The sequence below is a fragment of the Rattus norvegicus genome, chromosome X (genome assembly GCF_036323735.1).
Source record: "Rattus norvegicus strain BN/NHsdMcwi chromosome X, GRCr8, whole genome shotgun sequence".
NCBI classification, from domain to species: Eukaryota; Metazoa; Chordata; class Mammalia; order Rodentia; family Muridae; genus Rattus; species Rattus norvegicus.
In genome coordinates, this window is record NC_086039.1 from 135465110 (window position 1) to 135486896 (window position 21787).

The following is a 21787-nucleotide window of genomic DNA, read 5'->3' on the forward strand; positions in this document are numbered from 1 at the left end:
CCTTTCACATTAATACTTTTATATAGGTATGTTCAGAAACTGGGGGGCATCATTATTACACCTTTTGAAATATACAGTTGATCTTCATTGTTCTTAATATTTACTTAGTAACTCTGGGAAGGGAGACTGTTACTTTTTCCTTCCTTGCTTGCTTCTCTACTCCCCTCCTCCTCCTCCTCCTCCTCCTCCTCCTCCTCCTCCTCCTCTTCTCCTTCCTCTCTCTCTCTCTCTCTCTCTCTCTCTCTCTCGGAAGTTAAATATAGGGCGGTAATAGGAGGAGGAACATGTTGATTAGAGAAAAGCATGGAATAGTGGGAAAGACCCAGGATCCACACCAGTACCTTCCCCCATCACCATCCTCTAAACAGTGCTTCTCTAACTTCCTAATGCTGTGGATCCTTTACTACAGTTCCTCGTGCTGTGCTCACCCCCAACCATACAATTACTTTTGTTGCTACCTCATAATTGTAATTTTGCTACTGCTATAAAGTGTAATGTAAATAATATCTGATATGCAGGATATCTGAAATGCGACCCCTGTGAAAAGGTCATTCAACCCCAAAGGAATGGCAATCCACAGGTTAAGAACCCCTGTTCGAGGAGATATGGAGACAAAAGTTTGGGGCAGAGACTAAAGGAAAGGCCATTCAAAGCCTGCCCCACCTGGGGATCCAACCCATATACATACAGCCACCAAACCTAGACAATATTGCTGACGTTAAGAAGTGCATGCTGACAGGAGCCTGATATAGCTGTCTCCTGAGAGGCCCTGACAGAGCATGACAAATACAGAGGCAAATGTTAGCAGCAAACTACTGAACTGAGAATGGGGTTCCCATTGGAGGAATTAGAGAAAGGGTTGAAGGAACTGAAGGAATTTGCAACCCCATGAGAACAACAAAGCCAACCAACCAGATCTCCCAGGGACTAAACCACTACCCAAAGAGTATATACATGGACAGACCCATGGCTCCAACTGCATATGTAGTAGAGGATGACCTTGTTGGGCACCAATGGGAGGAGAAGCCCTTGGTTCTACCAACGCTTGATGCCCCAGTGTTGGGGAATGTCAGGGTGGGGTGGCTGGAAAGGGTGGGTGGGTGGGGGAACACACTCATACAGGAAGGGAGAGGGTGAATGGGATGGGGGTTTATGGATAGGAAACTGAGAAAGGGGATAACATTTGCAGTGTAAATTAAAAATATCCAAAAAGAAAAGAAATGAAAAAAGAAAAGAACCCCTGTTCTAAAACTCTGTTGAATGTGCTGATCGAGCCTGAGCAGCTTTTTCCTTTACCCTCCTTGCTCTCATATTGTTGTTGGAAGATTTATTTGTCTTTGTCTGCATGTACCCCTACATACCAGAAGAGGGCACTGGATCCATTTACAGGACCGTCTGGTTGTTGGAAATTGAACTCGGGACCTTTAGAAGAGGAGGACAGTCAGAGCTGAGCCATCTCTCAAGATCCTTCTCCCGTTTTCAGGGAAAGGTTCAGTGAGGTTCCTGAGATGCTTATGTCTTTGTGTCACTTACTTTAGCTTAGTCTTTAAGACTTCCCCCCATACAGTCCGTCCCCCAATCCTCCCCCAATCCCCGTTCCCTTCTCTGAGAGAGTGGAGCCCCCTCTTTCCCGGTTACAAGAGAGGATGCACCTAGCCCTGCAGAGATTTGATATTTTATCCTTTTGTTGGCCCAGGTTTCTGTTGAAGGCTGGCGACACCGGAGACTCTCTGTTGCCCCGCCAGTGTCTGTGAATGGCCACTAGGTGGCAGTGTCTGAGAGCATTGCTAGTCATGACTTGAGTGCTTGTCTGCTCAGCTGTGGGGCACTTCAATCAGTTACTTTGATTTTAGGCTGCTGCAAAGTTTTACTTAAATTCTTTTACATTTATTGCTAATTTTTTATTTGTTGGGAGGGACGCATATGCCATGGCGTACAAGGGGAGGTCCGAGGACCATTTGCAGGGTCCATTCTCTCTTTCCACCATGTGCATTCCAAGAATCAAACGCAGGTCACCAGCTCTGGTAGCAAGTGACTTTACCCACTGAGCAATCTTGCTCTCCCTGGTTTCATATTTAATGAAAATTGATTTCCTCTGTATCCCTATGATACTTAGTAAGCTGAGTTGATCCTCTTTTCTTATGTTCAGTATGGTCTTATAGATCCATGTGTCATCAGAGCCTGAAGAGAATTCAGAATCCACAATGATCCTTTATATGTGGGGAAACTGAGACAAAGAAAGGACCAGAAACTTTATCAAGGACACATAAAAATTCAAGGCAGTACCATGAATTCGTCTTACGACAATCAGAACATCAACTCTGAGCCATTGCTTTTGAATTTAGATTATTAGAGGAAGGGAAAAGGTATAGACGAGTGTAAGAAAATTGCTCATATGAGAAAGCAACGTGGGCTGCAGGGGAATCATGGGTCCAAGATGAAACAGTCCTGGGAGAAGGGTTCAAGAGTAGAGACGGAGCAGCTTCGAAATGGGAAATACAAGAACAGTTATTACTGTGAGAGTTGGTGAAAAGGCAAAGATGAGACTCAGGCCTACTCTGTTCCTAGGCAGATTTAAATGTCAGACTCGCAGAAGCTTCCAGATGCTTGCAATCTGCAGAAGTTGAGTTTTCTGTGTACCTCTCCACTGCACTTGAGTCCCTGGAAAGTAGCCTCTTCAAATCTGCCCCATTTTCCTCCATTACTCTTGACCCTACAGACGAGAGATAAAGTTGAACAGAAAATCTATGTCAAGGCTCCTTTTTTCCGACCTCAGATAGTCCCTGGATACACAACCAAGATCCATGAGATTATTTGCTGACTCTAAGCCCCATTTGGTGACATTGTTTCTTCTCTGCTCACCCGTGGGCCTCTGAGTATTTGGTCTCTGCATCCCACAGTTCTTTGTCCTAAGGGCCTTCCAGAAGATTTGGAGAGCTCTTGTCAGCTGAGAAACTTGTAGAGGAAGTGAGAATGATTTTATGCTAATAAAGAGGCCTCCAAATAAAGAGGCTCTTTAAAAGCATCCCCAATAGGGAATAGCCCAAGAGCCCTTCACATTTTCAAGAGCCTGTCAGTGCCCAAGCAGTGTGGCCAGGCATGTCCAAGGCCAAGCAAACGTGCTCCCTCCTGGCTTCTCATTCCACAGACATATGCTCTGTACACTTGGACCAGTTGTGAGTCTTTGCAGTAACCACTGCTCACATAACAAAGAAGCCATGCAGATGGCTTCTCTGCAGATGGCTGAGACCTGCATTATTCTCTCACTGTGGACCTAAGACTGTATTATGGTTCATCTATGGGGAGCAGGAGCTCCAAACAATATCCATATCTGTCACCGACATTGCAAGTACCATTAAATCTGCTGAATCATAAGGGCCCGAGGGGTATGGTAGCTTACAGAGCAGAGCAGATAGTTTGTAGTTACTTCCATTATTCAGGGCCCCTATTGAAAGCTAGTATCTTCTTGGGTCCCTCACTCAGTAATGGGCCAGACAGTAAGAATGACTCACTGTGAAATCCATAGAAGCTTGCCAGCTATTCCAGTGTGAGGGCTCCAGTGGGGCTGATTTTGCATTCACCTGGGCTCCACCGGACTTTCATTTGGTTTCTGGATTTCATATAAGCAGAAATCATCTGTGATTTAGCGCTAAATTGGTGTATTTGTGAAGGGCAAGAGGACTCCAAGATTCTTATTTTGCCACCTTGCTTAGCTTCTACCACTCTGTTTCATATCCTCTGGTCATCTATTTCCTTTTCTTCCTCCTCTTTTTTTGTTTTGTTTTGTTTTGTTTATCAAGACAAGGTTTCTCTGTGTAACCCTGGCTATCCTGTAACTCACTCTGTAATCCAGGCTGGCCTTGAACACCCGCTTGCCTCTGGTTCTTGGGTGCTGGGCTTAAAGGCACGCACCAGCTCGTCCTGTTCCTCCTCTTTATGGTCATGATTTCCTTTCGTATTTTTTTTAAACATTGTTTTTTAAAGATTTATTTATTATATTTGAGTACACTGTCGCTGTCCTCAGACACACCAGAAGAGGGCATCAGATCTCATTACAGATGACTGTGAGCCACCATGTGGTTGCTGGGATTTGAACTCAGGACCTCTGGAAGAGCAGTCAGTGCTCTTAACCACTGAGCCATCTCTCCAGCCCCCTCCTTTTGGTTTTTATAATGCCTGTCTAAAAGTCATTCTCTATTTCTATCATCCTAGTCATATCTGAGAGCCTTTATATGAAGCACCTCATTCTTGGCTCTGGGTCACATTCTCTCGTCATTTTCATATTAATAATTTTATACTGGGTGCTATACATTCAGGATATTGATATTTATCTAGAATTTGTTATGCTCTGGTTTCGAGTCTTGGAGTTTCATCTGACAGAAAACAAAGTTGTCCTGGATTATTTTGATCATTTAAAAGTTTAGACTTATCAATTTTGATTTATGTGTTTGAATATTTTGCCTGCATGCATGTATGTGCACTGCTTATGTGCCTGTTAGATCCCCTCACCTGGGCTTATGAATGGCTGTGAGTGTCCATGTAGATTCCGGCACTCAAACCCCAGTCCTCTGCAAGAGCAACAAATGCTCTGAAGTGCCGAGCTTTTATTTTCCATTATTATTATTACTTTTAATTTGTACAGTCCAGTCATCACCCGCTCTGGGTCCCACAATTTGTCATTCTTTTCCTCCTTCCTCTTCTCTCCAAGAGGATGTCCCCACCCCATCCTGCCACCAGGCTTCCCCACACCCTGGGGCCTGAAGTCTCTGGAGGGTTGGGTGTGTCTTCTCTCACTGTGGCCAGAAGCAGGCAGTCCTCTGCTGTATATGTGTCAGGGGTCTCAAACTAGCTAGCGTACGCTGCCTGGTTGGTGCTGAGCCATCTTTGAAGCCCTGTCTTGATCATTTAAAGTCCCCTTTTTGTGGTACTGGGAGATGAACATAGTACTTCACACAGGCTGGGTAGTCACTTGTCCAGTAAACTGCCTCCCAGCCCTGTAATGTATTTTGAAGTATCATTGGACTGCGTGTGCATAGCCTGAGACTAGTGCTAAAACTGAGAAGACCATGAACGCCCAGCTTCTGTAGTCCACTGAATGTTTCAATTATCTCTAATTATTCTCCACTTTAATGGGCCATAATTCAAATGTCTTTTGACCCGTGTCAGTTCTGGAATAAATTCAGATCACAGGTCTGTAGTAATTGTTCTTTGCTGCTGCTGTGGTATTTCACCACATACACATGCAACTTAGTTTGCATTCATAAAAAGACTCGAGAAGACCACATGCAAAAGTCTGGAGATATTTTTTTCCTTTTCTTTTTATCGGAGCTGGGGACCGAACCCAGGGCCTTGCGCTTGCTAGGCAAGCGCTCTACCACTAAGCTAAATACTCAACCCCAAGTCTGGAGATTTTTTTGCTCTTACTTGGTACTCTGTCCCATGAATTCCATATATTTCAGCCCCAGTGAACCCAGATCTTTGTGTTCTTTACTCAGCAGGGCTACCATGCTCTGCTCACGTTCCCCCTTTCTACATCAGTGGTTTGGACAATCATCCCGTCAGAGGCTGAAGCCATCATGAGACCTATTCTGTTTATTTTCTGTCTCTAAGGGATCATAGTTTTCTACTTTTTGTTGCCCAATGTTTGACAAGACTTCTTTCATATATCTGTCCATGTTTACAATTGTTCATATCATAGGTCAAACTGCCGCCATTTACTCTGTCATGGTCAGAGGAACTGCTGTCATCTTCAGAATTCAGGGGCTTGCTAATCTTTACTCAATGTTTTATATATTTCCATACTGTGCTAAATCTCAAGTGATTCGCAGAAGGAAATAAAAAGACAGAATCCTGAACTTAAGGTACATACAAGTCAGCAAAAGGACAAGATAAATAAATAAATTGGTGTTGACTCTTCTCTTTACTTGAAATGTCTTCTCTGGTCTAACTTTAGACAACATCTGCTCATTTGGCTTCAAGAGTCATTTGTACATAAGGCCATTCTCCCAATAAAACTCACCACACTTTGCTTTGAACCTAACTTATACTGTAAAAGTATTCCCCAGTTAAATTTTTCAAATTTGTTTTCCTCAATGGGCGAGCTTATTTAAGGACAAGGTCAATACCCAGCATCATTGTTAGGACAAAGTACATATGCTAAGTGATATATTCTAACTGAATGGGGAAAGAAACATCCACATATCCAGATATGGGTCAATTAATTTGTAATACAGCACATGCTAAATGAGGCAGTACTCACTAGTATGCAAGTTTTAAAAGGTTTAAAAGAGACATTATAAATGTTGGGAAAAAAATCAAGCTTTGAAGATGAAATACTATTGTGTTGGTGTGGTGGGTAAACTATATCTTCCCCTTAAAATGTCCACTCCTTAACATGTAGTCTGAGTGTTACTTAACATAGCAGAGGGGACTTTGTACATGTGATTAAATTAATGATGTAAAATGAAGCAATTGATTTGAACTATCAGGGTAGGCCCAATGCAATCCTAAGAAAGCTTTAAAAACTAAGAGGAAAGTATTGTGACAAATAAATAAATATCATGCCACAGTCTGGTAAGCGTGTGGTTGCCATTGAGAGTAGAGGAATGGAGCCAAGGAATCTGATCATCCTCTAAAGTTGTAAAACATAAAAAAAGACATTTTCTGATAGAACCGTACTCCCGGAATCTCAATTTTAGCTTTGTGAGATCCATTTTAGAATTCTAAGTTCTGCAACTGAAAGATAATGGATTTCTATTAGGTGATCAGGTTTGTCATGATTTGTTATAGCAGCAACAGGAAACTAACACAGCTGGACATAAAGGGATGATTTGTTTGGACCCACAATGTCATCTGGACTGATACAAATGTAGGAACATTTGACAAAGTCCTTGTAGTATTTATCAGAATAGGATTGACCACTGAAACTGGGTATTTCTGGGCAATAGGAAAAAGAAAGTATGAGTAGAACTAATCCTCAGAAGTCATGTAGAACTCAGACATTAGCTTGGGTAGATTTAAAAACACAAGCCAAATGACCACCATTTCTATGTCCTGAGACTTCACTGTGTTTCACCTTGTCTTCTGATCTCGTGCATAAACAGGAATCTCTTTGCAGTAAGACTTCTCTGTTCATGCTTCTTGAACTACTAACAGTCTCATTAGTAGAGATAGCCTTGCTATCTGGGAGAGTGAGTATGGTGGAAAACAGATAGTGGTGTTACTGGGCCCTCTTAGTCACTACCTATTGCTGGGAATAGCCACCATGACCAAGGCAACTTTTATAGAAAGAAAACATTTAATTGGGGCTGGCTTACAGGTTCAGAGGTTCAGTCCATTATCATCAAGACAGACATGGTGCTAGAGGAGCTGAGAGATCTACATCATCATCCGAAGGTAGACAGGAGAAGACTGTCCTCAGACAGCTAGGAGGAGGGTCTCAAAGCCCACCTGATGGTGACACACTTCCTCCAACAAGGCCACACCTACACCAAGGCCACACCCACTTCAAAAAGACCACACCTCCTAATCCTTCTTTTTTTTTTAATTAACTTGAGTATTTCTTTTTTTTCTTTTCTTTTTTTAATCTTTTTCTTTATTTTATTTTTTATTGGATTTTTAATTTACATTTCAAATGTTATCTCCTTTCCCAGTTTCCCATCTATAAACCCCCTATCACCCTCCCCTTCTTCTATGAGGATGTTCCCCCTCCCCAAACACCCATGCCTTCCTGCCTCCCTGCCCTGACATTCCCCCGTACATGGCAGGACCAAGGGCTTCTCTTCCCATTGGTGCCCAACAAGGCCATCCTCTGCTACATATGCAGCTAGAACCATGGGTCTGTCTGCATGTACTCTTTGGGTAGTGGTTTAGTCCCTGGGAGCTCCGGTTGGTTGGCATTGTTTTTCTTATGGGGGTTGCAAGCCCCTTCAGCTCTTTCAATCCTTTCTCTAACTCTCCCAATGTGGATTTCATTCTCAGTTCAATGGTTTGCTGCTAGCATCCACCTCTGTATTTGTCATGCTCTGGCAGAGCCTCTCAGTAGACAGCTATAATAGGCTTCTGTCAGTATGAACTTCTTGGCATCAGCAATATTGTCTGGGTTGGATCCCCAGGTGGGGCATGCTTTGAATGTCCATTCCTTCAGTCTCTGCTCCAAACTTTGTCTTCATATCTCCTCCTATGAATATTTCTGTTCCCCCTTTTAAGAAGGACTGCAGCATCTGCACTTTGGTCATCCTTCTTCTTGAGCTTCATGTGGTCTGAATTGTATCTTGGGTAATTCAAGCTTTTGGGCTAATATCCACTTATCAGTGAATACATATCATGTGTGGCTTTTTGTGACTGGGTTACCTCACTCAGGATGGTATTTTCTAGTTCCATCCATTTGCCTATGAATTTCATGATATCATTGTTTTTGATAGCTGAGTAGTACTCCATTGTGTAGATGTACCACATTTTCTGTATCCATTCCTCTGTTGAAGGGCATCTGGGTTCTTTCCAGCTTCTGGCTATTATAAATGAGGCTGATATGAAAATAGTGGAGCAAGTTTCCTTGTTGTATGTTGGAGAATCTTTTGGGTATATGCCCAGGAGAGGTATAGCTGGGTCCTCAGGTAGTTCAGTGTCCAATTTTCTGAGGATCCTCCAGACTGATTTCCAGAATGGTTGTACCAGTTTGCAATCCCACCAACAATGGAGGAGTGTTCCTCTTTCTCCACATCCTCGCCAGCATCTGTTGTCCCCTGAGTTTTTGATCTTAGCCATTCTCACTGGTGTGAGGTGAAATCTCAGGGTTGTTTTGATTTGCATTTCCCTTATGACTAAAGATGTTGAACATTTCTTTAGGTGTTTCTCCGCCATTCCGCATTCCTCAGCTGTGAATTCTTTGTTTAGCTCTGAGCCCCATTTTTTAATAGGGTTATTTGTTTCCCTGAGGTCTAACTTCTTGAGTTCTTTGTATATTTTGGATATAAGGCCTCTATCTGTTGTAGGATTGGTAAAGATCTTTTCCCAATCTGTTGGTTGCCGTTTTGTCCTAACCACAGTGTCCTTTGCCTTACAGAAGCTTTGCAGTTTTATGAGATCCCATTTGTCGATTCTTGATCTTAGAGCGTAAGCCATTGGTGTTTTGTTCAGGAAATTTTTTCCAGTGCCCATGTGTTCCAGATGCTTCCCTAGTTTTTCTTCTATTAGTTTGAGTGTGTCTGCTTTGATGTGGAGGTCCTTGATCCACTTGGACTTAAGCTTTGTACAGGGTGATAAGCAGGGATCGATCTGCATTCTTCTACATGTTGACCTCCAGTTGAACCAGCACCATTTGCTGAAAATGCTATCTTTTTTCCATTGGATGGTTTTGGCTCCTTTGTCAAAAATCAAGTGACCATATGTGTGTGGGTTCATTTCTGGGTCTTCAATTCTATTCCATTGGTCTATCTGTCTGTCTCTGTACCAATACCATGCAGTTTTTATCACTATTGCTCTGTAATACTGCTTGAGTTCAGGGATAGTGATTCCCCCTGAAGTCCTTTCATTGTTGAGGATAGCTTTAGCTATCCTGGGTTTTTTGTTATTCCAGATGAATTTGCAAATTTTTCTGTCTAACTCTTTGAAGAATTGGATTGGTATTTTGATGGGGATTGCATTGAATCTGTAGATTGCTTTTGGTAAAATGGCCATTTTTACTATATTAATCCTGCCAATCCATGAGCATGGGAGATCTTTCCATCTTCTGAGGTCTTCTTCAATTTCCTTCTTCAGTGTCTTGAAGTTCTTATTGTACAGATCTTTTACTTGCTTTGTTAAAGTCACACCGAGGTACTTTATATTATTTGGGTCTATTATGAAGGGTGTCATTTCCATAATTTCTTTCTCGGCTTGTTTCTCTTTTGTATAGAGGAAGGCAACTGATTTATTTGAGTTAATTTTATACCCAGCCACTTTGCTGAAGTTGTTTATCAGCTTTAGTAGTTCTCTGGTGGAACTTTTGGGATCACTTAAATATACTATCATGTCATCTGCAAATAGTGATATTTTGACCTCTTCTTTTCCGATCTGTATCCCCTTGATCTCCTTTTGTTGTCTGATTGCTCTGACTAGAACTTCAAGAACTATATTGAATAAGTAGGGAGAGAGTGGGCAGCCTTGTCTAGTCCCTGATTTTAGTGGGATTGCTTCAAGTTTCTCTCCATTTAGTTTAATGTTAGCAACTGGTTTGCTGGATATGGCTTTTACCATATTCAGGTATGGGCCTTGAATTCCTATTCTTTCCAGGACTTTTATCATGAAGGGGTGTTGAATTTTGTCAAATGCTTTCTAAGCATCTAATGAAATGATCATGTGGTTTTGTTCTTTCAGTTTGTTTATATAATGGATCACGTTGATGGTTTTCCGTATATTAAACCATCCCTGCATGCCTGGGATGAAGCCTACTTGATCATGGTGGATGATTGTTTTGATGTGCTCTTGGATTCGGTTTGCCAGAATTTTGTTGAGTATTTTTGCGTCGATATTCATAAGGGAAATTGGTCTGAAGTTCTCTTTCTTTGTTGTGTCTTTGTGTGGTTTAGGTATAAGAGTAATTGTGGCTTCGTAGAAGGTATTCGGTAGTGATCCATCTGTTTCAATTTTGTGGAATAGTTTGGATAATATTGGTATGAGGTCTTCTATCAAGGTTTGATAGAATTCTGCACTAAACCCATCTGGACCTGGGCTCTTTTTTGTTGGGAGACCTTTAATGACTGCTTCTATTTCCTTAGGAGTTATGGGGTTGTTTAACTGGTTTATCTGTTCCTGATTTAACTTCGGTACTTGGTATCTCTCTAGGAAATTGTCCATTTCCTGAAGATTTTCAAGTTTTGTTGAATATAGATTTTTGTAGTAAGATCTGATGATTTTTTGAATTTCCTCTGAATCTATTGTTATGTCTCCCTTTTCATTTCTGATTTTGTTAATTTGGACGCACTCTCTGTGTCCTCTCGTTAGTCTGGCTAAGGGTTTATCTATCTTGTTGATTTTCTCAAAGAACCAACTTTTGGTTCTGTTGATTCTTTCTATGGTCCTTTTTGTTTCTACTTGGTTGATTTCAGCTCTGAGTTTGATTATTTCCTGCCTTCTACTCCTCCTGGGTGTATTTGCTTCTTTTTGTTCTAGAGCTTTTAGGTGTGCTGTCAAGCTGCTGACATATGCTCTTTCCTGTTTCTTTCTGCAGGCACTCAGCGCTATGAGTTTTCCTCTTAGCACAGCTTTCATTGTGTCCCATAAGTTTGGGTATGTTGTACCTTCATTTTCATTAAATTCTAAAAAGTTTTTAATTTCTTTCTTTATTTCTTCCTTGACCAGGTTATCATTGAGTAGAGCATTGTTCAATTTCAACGTATATGTGGGCATTCTTCCTTGATTGTTATTGAAGACCAGTTTTAGGCCGTGGTGGTCCGATAGCACGCATGGGATTATTTCTATCTTTCTGTACCTGTTGAGGCCCGTTTTTTGACCAATTATATGGTCAATTTTGGAGAAAGTACCATGAGGAGCTGAGAAGAAGGTATATCCTTTTGCTTTAGTATAGAATGTTCTATAAATATCCGTTAGGTCCATTTGGCTCATGGCTTCTCTTAGTCTGTCTACATCTGTGTTTAATTTCTGTTTCCATGATCTGTCCATTGATTAGAGTGGGGTGTTGAAATCTCCCACTATTATTGTGTGAGGTCCAATGTGTGTTTTGAGCTTTAGTAAGGTTTCTTTTACATATGTAGGTGCCCTTGTATTTGGGGCATAGATATTTAGGATTGAGAGTTCATCTTGGTGGATTTTTCCTTTGATGAATATGTAGTGTCCTTCCTTATCTTTTTTGATGACTTTTAGTTGAAAATTGATTTTATTTGATATTAGAATGGCTACTCCAGCTTGCTTCTTCTGACCATTTGCTTGGAAAGTTCTTTTCCAGCCTTTCACTCTGAGGTAGTGTCTGTCTTTGTCTCTGAGGTGTGTTTCCTGTAGGCAGCAGAATGCAGGGTCCTTGTTGCGTATCCAGTTTGTTAATCTATTTCTTGTTATTGGGGAGTTGAGGCCATTGATGTTGAGAGATATTAAGGAACAGTGGTTATTGCTTCCCGTTTTATTCATATTTGGATGTGAGGTTATGTTTGTGTGCTTTCATTCTCTTTGTTTTGTTGCCAAGACGATTAGTTTCTTGCTTCTTCTAGGGTATAGCTTACCTCCTTATGTTGGGCTTTACCATTTATTATCCTTTGTAGTGCTGGATTTTTAGAAAGATATTGTGTAAATTTGGTTTTGTCATGGAATATCTTGGTTTCTCCATCTATGTTAATTGAGAGTTTTGCAGGATACAGTAACCTGGGCTGGCATTTGTGTTCTCTTAGGGTCTGTATGACATGAGTCCAGGATCTTCTGGCCTTCATAGTTTCTGGCGAGAAGTCTGGTGTGATTCTGATAGGTCTGCCTTTATATGTTACTTGACCTTTTTCCCTTACTGCTTTTAATATTCTTTCTTTATTTTGTGCATTTGGTGTTTTGACTATTATGTGACGGGAGGTGTTTCTTTTCTGGTCCAATCTATTTGGAGTTCTGTAGTCACCTTGTATGCCTATGGGTATCTCTTTTTTTAGGTTAGGGAAGTTTTCTTCTATGATTTTGTTGAAGATATTTACTGGTCCTTTGAGCTGGGAGTCTTCACTCTCTTCTATACCTATTATCCTTAGGTTTGATCTTCTCATTGAGTCCTGGATTTCCTGTATGTTTTACCAGTAGCTTTTTCCGCTTTACATTATCTTTGACAGTTGAGTCAATGATTTCTATGGAATCTTCTGCTCCTGAGATTCTCTCTTCCATCTCTTGTATTCTGTTGGTGAGGCTTGTATCTACAGCTCCTTGTCTCTTCTTTTGGTTTTCTATATCCAGGGTTGTTTCCATGTGTTCTTTCTTGATTGCTTCTATTTCCATTTTTAATTCCTTCAACTGTTTGATTGTGTTTTCCTGGAATTCTTTCAGGGATTTTTGCGATTCCTCTCTGTAGGCTTCTACTTGTTTATTAATGTTTTCCTGTGTTTCCCTAAGTGTGTTCATGTCTTTCTTGAAGTCCTCCAGCATCATGATCAAATATGATTTTGAAACTAGATCTTGCTTTTCTGGTGTGTTTGGATATTCCATGTTTGTTTTGGTGGGAGAATTGGGCTCCGATGATGGCATGTAGTCTTGGTTTTTGTTGCTTGGGTTCCTGCGCTTGCCTCTCGCCATCAGATTATCTCTAGTGTTACTTTGTTCTGCTATTTCTGACAGTGGCTAGACTGTCCTATAAGCCTGTGTGTCAGGAGTGCTGTAGACCTGTTTTCCTCTCTTTCAGTCAGTTATGGGGACAGAGTGTTCTGCTTTCGGGCGTGTAGTTTTTCCTCTCTACAGGTCTTCAGCTGTTCCTGTGGGCCTGTGTCTTGAGTTCACCAGGCAGCTTTCTTGCAGCAGACAAGTTGGTCTTACCTGTGGTCCCGAGGCTCAAGTTTGCTCGCGGGGTGCTGCCCAAGGGCTCTCTGCGACGGCAGCAACCAGGAAGACCTGTGCTGCCCCTTCCGGGAGCTTCAGTGCACCAGGGTTCCAGATGGCCTTTGGTGTTTTCCTCTGGCGTCCGAGATGTATGTACAGAGAGCAGTCTCTTCTGGTTTCCCAGGCTTGTCTGCCTCTCCGAAGGTTCAGCTCTCCCTCCCACGGGATTTGGGTGCAGAGAACTGTTTATCTGGTCTGTTTCCCTCAGGTTCCGGCGGTGTCTCAGGCAGGGGTCCTGCCGCTACTGGGCCCTCCCCCACGGGAGCCCAGAGGCCTTATACAGTTTCCTCTTGGGCCAGGGATGTGGGCAGGGGTGGGCAGTGTTGGTGGTCTCTTCCGCTCTGCAGCCTCAGGAGTGCCCACCTGATCAGGCGGTGAGGTCTCTTTCCCACAGTGTCTGGGAGCAGAGAGCTGCTGTGGGCCCGGGATCCGCGGGTGTGGGACCTCCTGCAAACACAGGACCTGCCCGGTCCTAGATGAACTCTGCCTCTGTGTGCCCCGATCTCACCAGGCAGCTCTCTTGCAGCAGACAAGTTGGTCTTACCTGTGGTCCCGAGGCTCAAGTTTGCTCGCGGGGTGCTGCCCACGGGCTCTCTGCGGCAGCAGCAACCAGGAAGCTTGAGTATTTCTTATATACATTTCGAGTGTTATTCCCTTTCCCGGTATCCGGGCAAACATCCCCCTCCCCCCTCCCCTTCCTTATGGGTGTTCCCCTCCCAACCCTCCCCCCATTGCCGCCCTTCCCCCACCAGTCTAGTTCACTGGGGATTCAGTCTTAGCAGGACCCAGGGCTTCCCCTTCCACTGGTGCTCTTACTAGGATATTCATTGCTACCTATGAGGTCAGAGTCCAGGGTCAGTCCATGTATAGTCTTTAGGTAGTGGCTTAGTCCCTGGAAGCTCTGGTTGCTTGGCACTGTTGTACATATAGGGTCTCGAGCCCCTTCAAGCTCTTCCAGTTCTTTCTCTGATTCCTTCAACGGGGGTTCTATTCTCAGTTCAGTGGTATGCTGATGGTATTCGCCTCTGTATTTGCTGTATTCTGGCTGTGTCTCTCAGGAGCGATCTACATCCGGCTCCTGTCGGTCTGCACTTCTTTGCTTCATCCATCTTGTCTAATTGGGTGGCTGTATATGTATGGGCCACATGTGGGGCAGGCTCTGAATGGGTGTTCCTTCAGTCTCTGTTTTAATCTTTGCCTCTCCCTTCCCTGCCAAGGGTATTCTTTTTCCTCATTTAAAGAAGGAGTGAAGCATTCACATTTTGATCATCTGTCTTGAGTTTCGTTTGTTCTAGGGATCTAGGGTAATTCAAGCATTTGGGCTAATAGCTACTTATCAGTGAGTGCATACCATGTATGTCTTTCTGTGATTGGGTTAGCTCACTCAGGATGATATTTTCCAGTTCCAACCATTTGCCTACGAATTTCATGAAGCCGTTGTTTTTGATAGCTGAGTAATATTCCATTGTGTAGATGTACCACATTTTCTGTATCCATTCCTCTGTTGAAGGGCATCTGGGTTCTTTCCAGCTTCTGGCTATTATAAATAAGGCTGCGATGAACATAGTGGAGCACGTGTCTTTTTTATATGTTGGGGCATCTTTTGGGTATATGCCCAAGAGAGGTATAGCTGGATCCTCAGGCAGTTCAATGTCCAATTTTCTGAGGAACCTCCAGACTGATTTCCAGAATGGTTGTACCAGTCTGCAATCCCACCAACAATGGAGGAGTGTTCCTCTTCCTCCGCATCCTCGCCAGCATCTGCTGTCACCTGAGTTTTTGATCTTAGCCATTCTCACTGGTGTGAGGTGAAATCTCAGGGTTGTTTTGATTTGCATTTCCCTTATGACTAAAGATGTTGAATATTTCTTTAGGTGTTTCTCCGCCATTCCACATTCCTCAGCTGTGAATTCTTTGTTTAGCTCTGAGCCCCATTTTTTAATAGGGTTATTTGTTTCCCTGTGGTCTAACTTCTTGAGTTCTTTGTATATTTTGGATATAAGGCCTCTATCTGTTGTAGGATTGGTAAAGATCTTTTCCCAATCTGTTGGTTGCCGTTTTGTCCTAACCACAGTGTCCTTTGCCTTACAGAAGCTTTGCAGTTTTATGAGATCCCATTTGTCGATTCTTGATCTTAGAGCGTAAGCCATTGGTGTTTTGTTCAGGAAATTTTTTCCAGTGCCCATGTGTTCCAGATGCTTCCCTAGTTTTTCTTCTATTACTTTGAGTGTATCTGGTTTGATGTGGAGGTCCTTGATCCACTTGGACTTAAGCTTTGTACAGGGTGATAAGCATGGATCAATCTGCATTCTTCTACATGTTGACCTCCAGTTGAAACAGCACCATTTGCTGAAAATGCTATCTTTTTTCCATTGGATGGTTTTGGCTCCTTTGTCAAAAATCAAGTGACCATAGGTGTGTGGGTTCATTTCTGGGTCTTCAATTCTATTCCATTGGTCTATCTGTTTATCTCTGTACCAATACCATGCAGTTTTTATCACTATTGCTCTGTAATACTGCTTGAGTTCAGGGATAGTGATTCCCCCTGAAGTCCTTTTATTGTTGAGGATAGCTTTAGCTATCCTGGGTTTTTTGTTATTCCAGATGAATTTGCAAATTGTTCTGTCTAACTCTTTGAAGAATTGGATTGGTATTTTGATGGGGATTGCATTGAATCTGTAGATTGCTTTTGGTAAAATGGCCATTTTTACTATATTAATCCTGCCAATCCATGAGCATGGGAGATCTTTCCATCTTCTGAGGTCTTCTTCAATTTCCTTCTTCAGTGTCTTGAAGTTCTTATTGTACAGATCTTTTACTTGCTTGGATAAAGTCACACCGAGGGACTTTATATTATTTGGGTCTATTATGAAGGGTGTCCTTTCCCTAATTTCTTTCTCGGCTTGTTTCTCTTTTGTACAGAGGAAGGCAACGGATTTATTTGAGTTAATTTTATACCCAGCCACTTTGCTGAAGTTGTTTATCAGCTTTAGTAGTTCTCTGGTGGAACTTTTGGGATCACTTAAATATACTATCATATCATCTGCAAATAGTGATATTTTGACTTCTTTTCCGATCTGTATCCCCTTGACCTCCTTTTGTTGTCTGATTGCTCTGGCTAGAACTTCAAGAACTATATTGAATAAGTAGGGAGAGAGTGGGCAGCCTTGTCTAGTCCCTGATTTTAGTGGGATTGCTTCAAGTTTCTCTCCATTTAGTTTAATGTTAGCAACTGGTTTGCTGTATATGGCTTTTACTATGTTCAGGTATGGGCCTTGAATTCCTATTCTTTCCAGGACTTTTATCATGAAGGGGTGTTGAATTTTGTCAAATGCTTTCTCAGCATCTAATGAAATGATCATGTGGTTCTGTTCTTTCAGTTTGTTTATATAATGGATCACGTTGATGGTTTTCCGTATATTAAACCATCCCTGCATGCCTGGGATGAAGCCTACCTGGTCATGGTGGATGATTGTTTTGATGTGCTCTTGGATTCGGTTTGCCAGAATTTTGTTGAGTATTTTTGCGTCGATATTCATAAGGGAAATTGGTCTGAAGTTCTCTTTCTTTGTTGTGTCTTTGTGTGGTTTAGGTATAAGAGTAATTGTGGCTTCGTAGAAGGTATTCGGTAGTGATCCATCTGTTTCAATTTTGTGGAATAGTTTGGATAATATTGGTACGAGGTCTTCTATCAAGGTTTGATAGAATTCTGCACTAAACCCGTCTGGACCTGGGCTCTTTTTTGTTGGGAGACCTTTAATGACTGCTTCTATTTCCTTAGGAGTTATGGGGTTGTTTAACTGGTTTATCTGTTCCTGATTTAACTTCGATACCGGGTATCTGTCTAGGAAATTGTCCATTTCCTGAAGATTTTCAAGTTTTGTTGAATATAGGTTTTTATAGTAACATCTGATGATTTTTTGAATTTCCTCTGAATCTGTAGTTATGTCTCCCTTTTCATTTCTGATTTTGTTAATTTGGACGCACTCTCTGTGTCCTCTCGTTAGTCTAGCTAAGGGTTTATCTATCTTGTTGATTTTCTCAAAGAACCAACTTTTGGTTCTGTTGATTCTTTCTATGGTCCTTTTTGTTTCTACTTGGTTGATTTCAGCTCTGAGTTTGATTATTTCCTGCCTTCTACTCCTCCTGGGTGTATTTGCTTCTTTTTGTTCTAGAGCTTTTAGGTGTGCTGTCAAGCTGCTGACATATGCTCTTTCCTGTTTCTTTCTGCAGGCACTCAGCGCTATGAGTTTTCCTCTTAGCACAGCTTTCATTGTGTCCCATAAGGTTGGGTATGTTGTACCTTCATTTTCATTAAATTCTAAGAAGTCTTTAATTTCTTTCTTTATTTCTTCCTTGACCAGGTTATCATTGAGTAGAGCATTGTTCAATTTCCAAGTATATGTGGGCATTCTTCCTTGATTGTTATTGAAGACCAGTTTTAGGCCGTGGTGTTCTGATAGCACGCATGGGATTATTTCTATCTTTCTGTACTTGTTGAGGCCCGTTTTTTGACCAATTATATGGTCAATTTTGGAGAAAGTACCATGAGGAGCTAAGAAGAAGGTATATCCTTTTGCTTTAGGATACAATGTTCTATAAATATCCGTTAAGTCCATTTGGCTCATGACTTCTCTTAGTCTGTCTACATCTCTGTTTAATTTCTGTTTCCATGATCTGTCCATTGATGAGAGTGGGGTGTTGAAATCTCCCACTATTATTGTGTGAGGTCCAATGTGTGTTTTGAGCTTTAGTAAGGTTTCTTTTACATATGTAGGTGCCCTTGTATTTGGGGCATAGATATTTAGGATTGAGAGTTCATCTTGGTGGATTTTTCCTTTGATGAATATGAAGTGTCCTTCCTTATCTTTTTTGATGACTTTTAGTTGAAAATTGATTTTATTTGATATTAGAATGGCTACTCCAGCTTGCTTCTTCTGACCATTTGCTTGGAAAATTGTTTTCCAGCCTTTCACTCTGAGGTGTAGTCTGTCTTTGTCTCTGAGGTGTGTTTCCTGTAGGCAGCAGAATGCAGGGTCCTCGTTGCATATCTAGTTTGTTAATCTATGTCTTTTTATTGGGGAGTTGAGGCCATTGATGTTGAGAGATATTAAGGAATAGTGATTATTGCTTCCTGTTATATTCATATTTGGATGTGAGGTTATGTTTGTGTGCTTTCATTCTCTTTGTTTTTTTGCCAAGACGATTAGTTTCTTGCTTCTTCTAGGGTATAGCTTGCCTCCTTATGTTGGGCTTTACCCTTTATTATCCTTTGTAGTGCTGGATTTGTAGAAAGATATTGTGTAAATTTGGTTTTGTCATGGAATATCTTGGTTTCTCCATCTATGTTAATTGAGAGTTTTGCAGGATACAGTAGCCTGGGCTGGCATTTGTGTTCTCTTAGGGTCTGTATGACATCAGTCCAGGATCTTCTGGCCTTCATAGTTTCTGGCGAGAAGTCTGGTGTGATTCTGATAGGTCTGCCTTTATATGTTACTTGACCTGTTTCCCTTACTGCTTTTAATATTCTTTCTTTATTTTGTGCGTTTGGTGTTTTGACTATTATGTGACGGGAGGTGTTTCTTTTCTGGTCCAATCTATTTGGAGTTCTGTAGGCTTCTTGTATGTCTATGGGTATCTCTTTTTTTAGGTTAGGGAAGTTTTCTTCTGTGATTTTGTTGAAGATATTTACTGGTCCTTTGAGCTGGGAGTCTTCACTCTCTTCTATACCTATTATCCTTAGGTTTGATCTTCTCATTGAGTCCTGGATTTCCTGTATGTTTTGGACCAGTAGCTTTTTCCGCTTTACATTATCTTTGACAGTTGAGTCAATGATTTCTATGGAATCTTCTGCTCCTGAGATTCTCTCTTCCATCTCTTGTATTCTGTTGGTGAGGCTTGTATCTACAGCTCCTTGTCTCTTCTTTTGGTTTTCTATATCCAGGGTTGTTTCCATGTGTTCTTTCTTGATTGCTTCTATTTCCATTTTTAGTTCCTTCAACTGTTTGATTGTGTTTTCCTGGAATTCTTTCTGGGATTTTTGCGATTATTTCAGGGATTTTTGCGATTCCTCTCTGTAGGCTTCTACTTGTTTATTAATGTTTTCCTGTGTTTCCCTAAGGGAGTTCTTCATGTCTTTCTTGAAGTCCTCCAGCATCATGATCAAATATGATTTTGAAACTAGATCTTGCTTTTCCGGTGTGTTTGGATATTCCGTGTTTGCTTTGGTGGGAGAATTGGGCTCTGATGGTGCCATGTAGTCTTGGTTTCTGTTGCTTGGGTTCCTGTGCTTGCCTCTGGCCATCAGATTATCTCTAGTGTTACTTTGTTCTGCTATTTCTGACAGTGGCTAGACTGTCCTATAAGCCTGTGTGTCAGGAGTGCTGTAGACCTTTTTTCCTCTCTTTCAGTCAGTTATGGGGACAGAGTGTTCTGCTTTCGGGCGTGTAGTTTTCCTCTCTACAGGTCTTCAGCTGTTCCTGTGTGCCTGTGTCTTGAGTTCACCAGGCAGCTTTCTTGCAGCAGAAAGGTTGGTCTTACCTGTGGTCCCGAGGCTCAAGTTCGCTCACGGGGTGCTGCCCACGGGCTCTCTGTGGCGGCAGCAACCAGGAATACCTGCGCCGCCCCTTCCGGGAGCTTCAGTGCACCAGGGTTCCAGATGGCCTTTGGTGTTTTCCTCTGGCGTCCGAGATGTGTATGCAGAGTGCAGTCTCTTCTGGTTTCCCAGGCGTGTCTGCCTCTCTGAGGGTTTAGCTCTCCCTCCCACGGGATTTGGGGGCAGAGAACTGTTTATCCGGTCTGTTTCCCTCAGGTTCTGGTGGTGTCTCAGGCAGGGACCTGCCACTCCTGGGCCCTCCCCCACGGGAGCCCAGAGGCCTTATACAGTTTCCTCTTGGGCCAGGGATGTGGGCAGGGGTGGGCAGTGTTGATGGTCTCTTCCGCTCTGCAGCCTTAGGAGTGCCCACCTGACCAGGCGGTGTGGTTTCTTTCCCACAGGGTCTGGGAGCAGAGAGCTGCTGCGGGCCGGGATCCGCGGGTGTGGGACTTCTGGTAAACACAGGATGTGCCCGGTCCTAGAGGAAATCTGCCTCTGTGTCCCGATTTCACGAGGCAGCTTTCTTGCAGTAGACAAGTTGGTCTTACCTGTGGTCCCGAGGCTCAAGTTTACTCGCGGGGTGCTGCCCACGGGCTCTCTGTGGCGGCAGCAACCAGGAATACCTGCGCCGCCCCTTCCGGGAGCTTCAGTGCACCAGGGTTCCAGATCCCTAATCCTTCTAAGTAGTGCCATTCCCTGATGATTAAGCATTCAAATATATGTGCCAATAGGGTCATTATTAAGACCATCACAAGCTTCTTTGTCTCTTCATGCCTTTACATTTCCTCCTTTTATTTTTAGGGGAGGAAGTCATTATCACATTAATGCAGTAAACCTTTGCCCTTAAATATGTTCAATATTAGTAAGAAGGAAGATTTTATGTCTTTTCTATAGCAAAGGTCTGAAACCTCCCCAAAAGGCCGTTGAATGAAAAGAATTAACACCACCCTGTGTTCAAAGAATAATCCCCTGCATTGGCCACATATAAGGTTCCAGATAATTTGGGGGAGTGCTGAGGTTGGAACTGGGGCATGATGAGGCTCAAGTGGGGAGAATGGGAGCTGTCATCACAACTGGGCTTTGAGAGGACTGAGAGCACCAGTGGGTAAGCTGACAGTAACCTCACTGACAATAGCAATGTGTTTATAAGAGTGTTTGTTACCCCTGATTAAAAATGGGCTACCCTTGCTAACAATCCTTAGGCATTTTGCAAAAAGACATTTCGCTCTTACAGAAAGTAAGATGTGGTAAGTATTAAAAGAGTGGTAAATAAATAACATGACTTACAGTCCCCACATCTATCTGTACAAACAGTTCAGAACTTGATATTCAAACCATCAACATACAACATTCTTGCCTTAAAAGGTGGTATTTTTGTAAAAAAAAAGTGCTATGTGTGTCTTGTCTGCATGTGTATACATGCACTACCTTCATACGTGGTCCCTGTGAAGGCAAAAAGAAGTGTCAGGTCCCCTGGAACAGGAGTTACATACAGACAGTCATAAGCCACCTCATGGCTGCTGGGATTTAAACCTGAAATCGCTGACAGAGAAGACAGTGTTCTTAGTGCAGCCCCCTCTCTAGCCCCAACATAGTCTTATATTTTTGCTGAACTCAATTCTTATCTTCTACTATGTG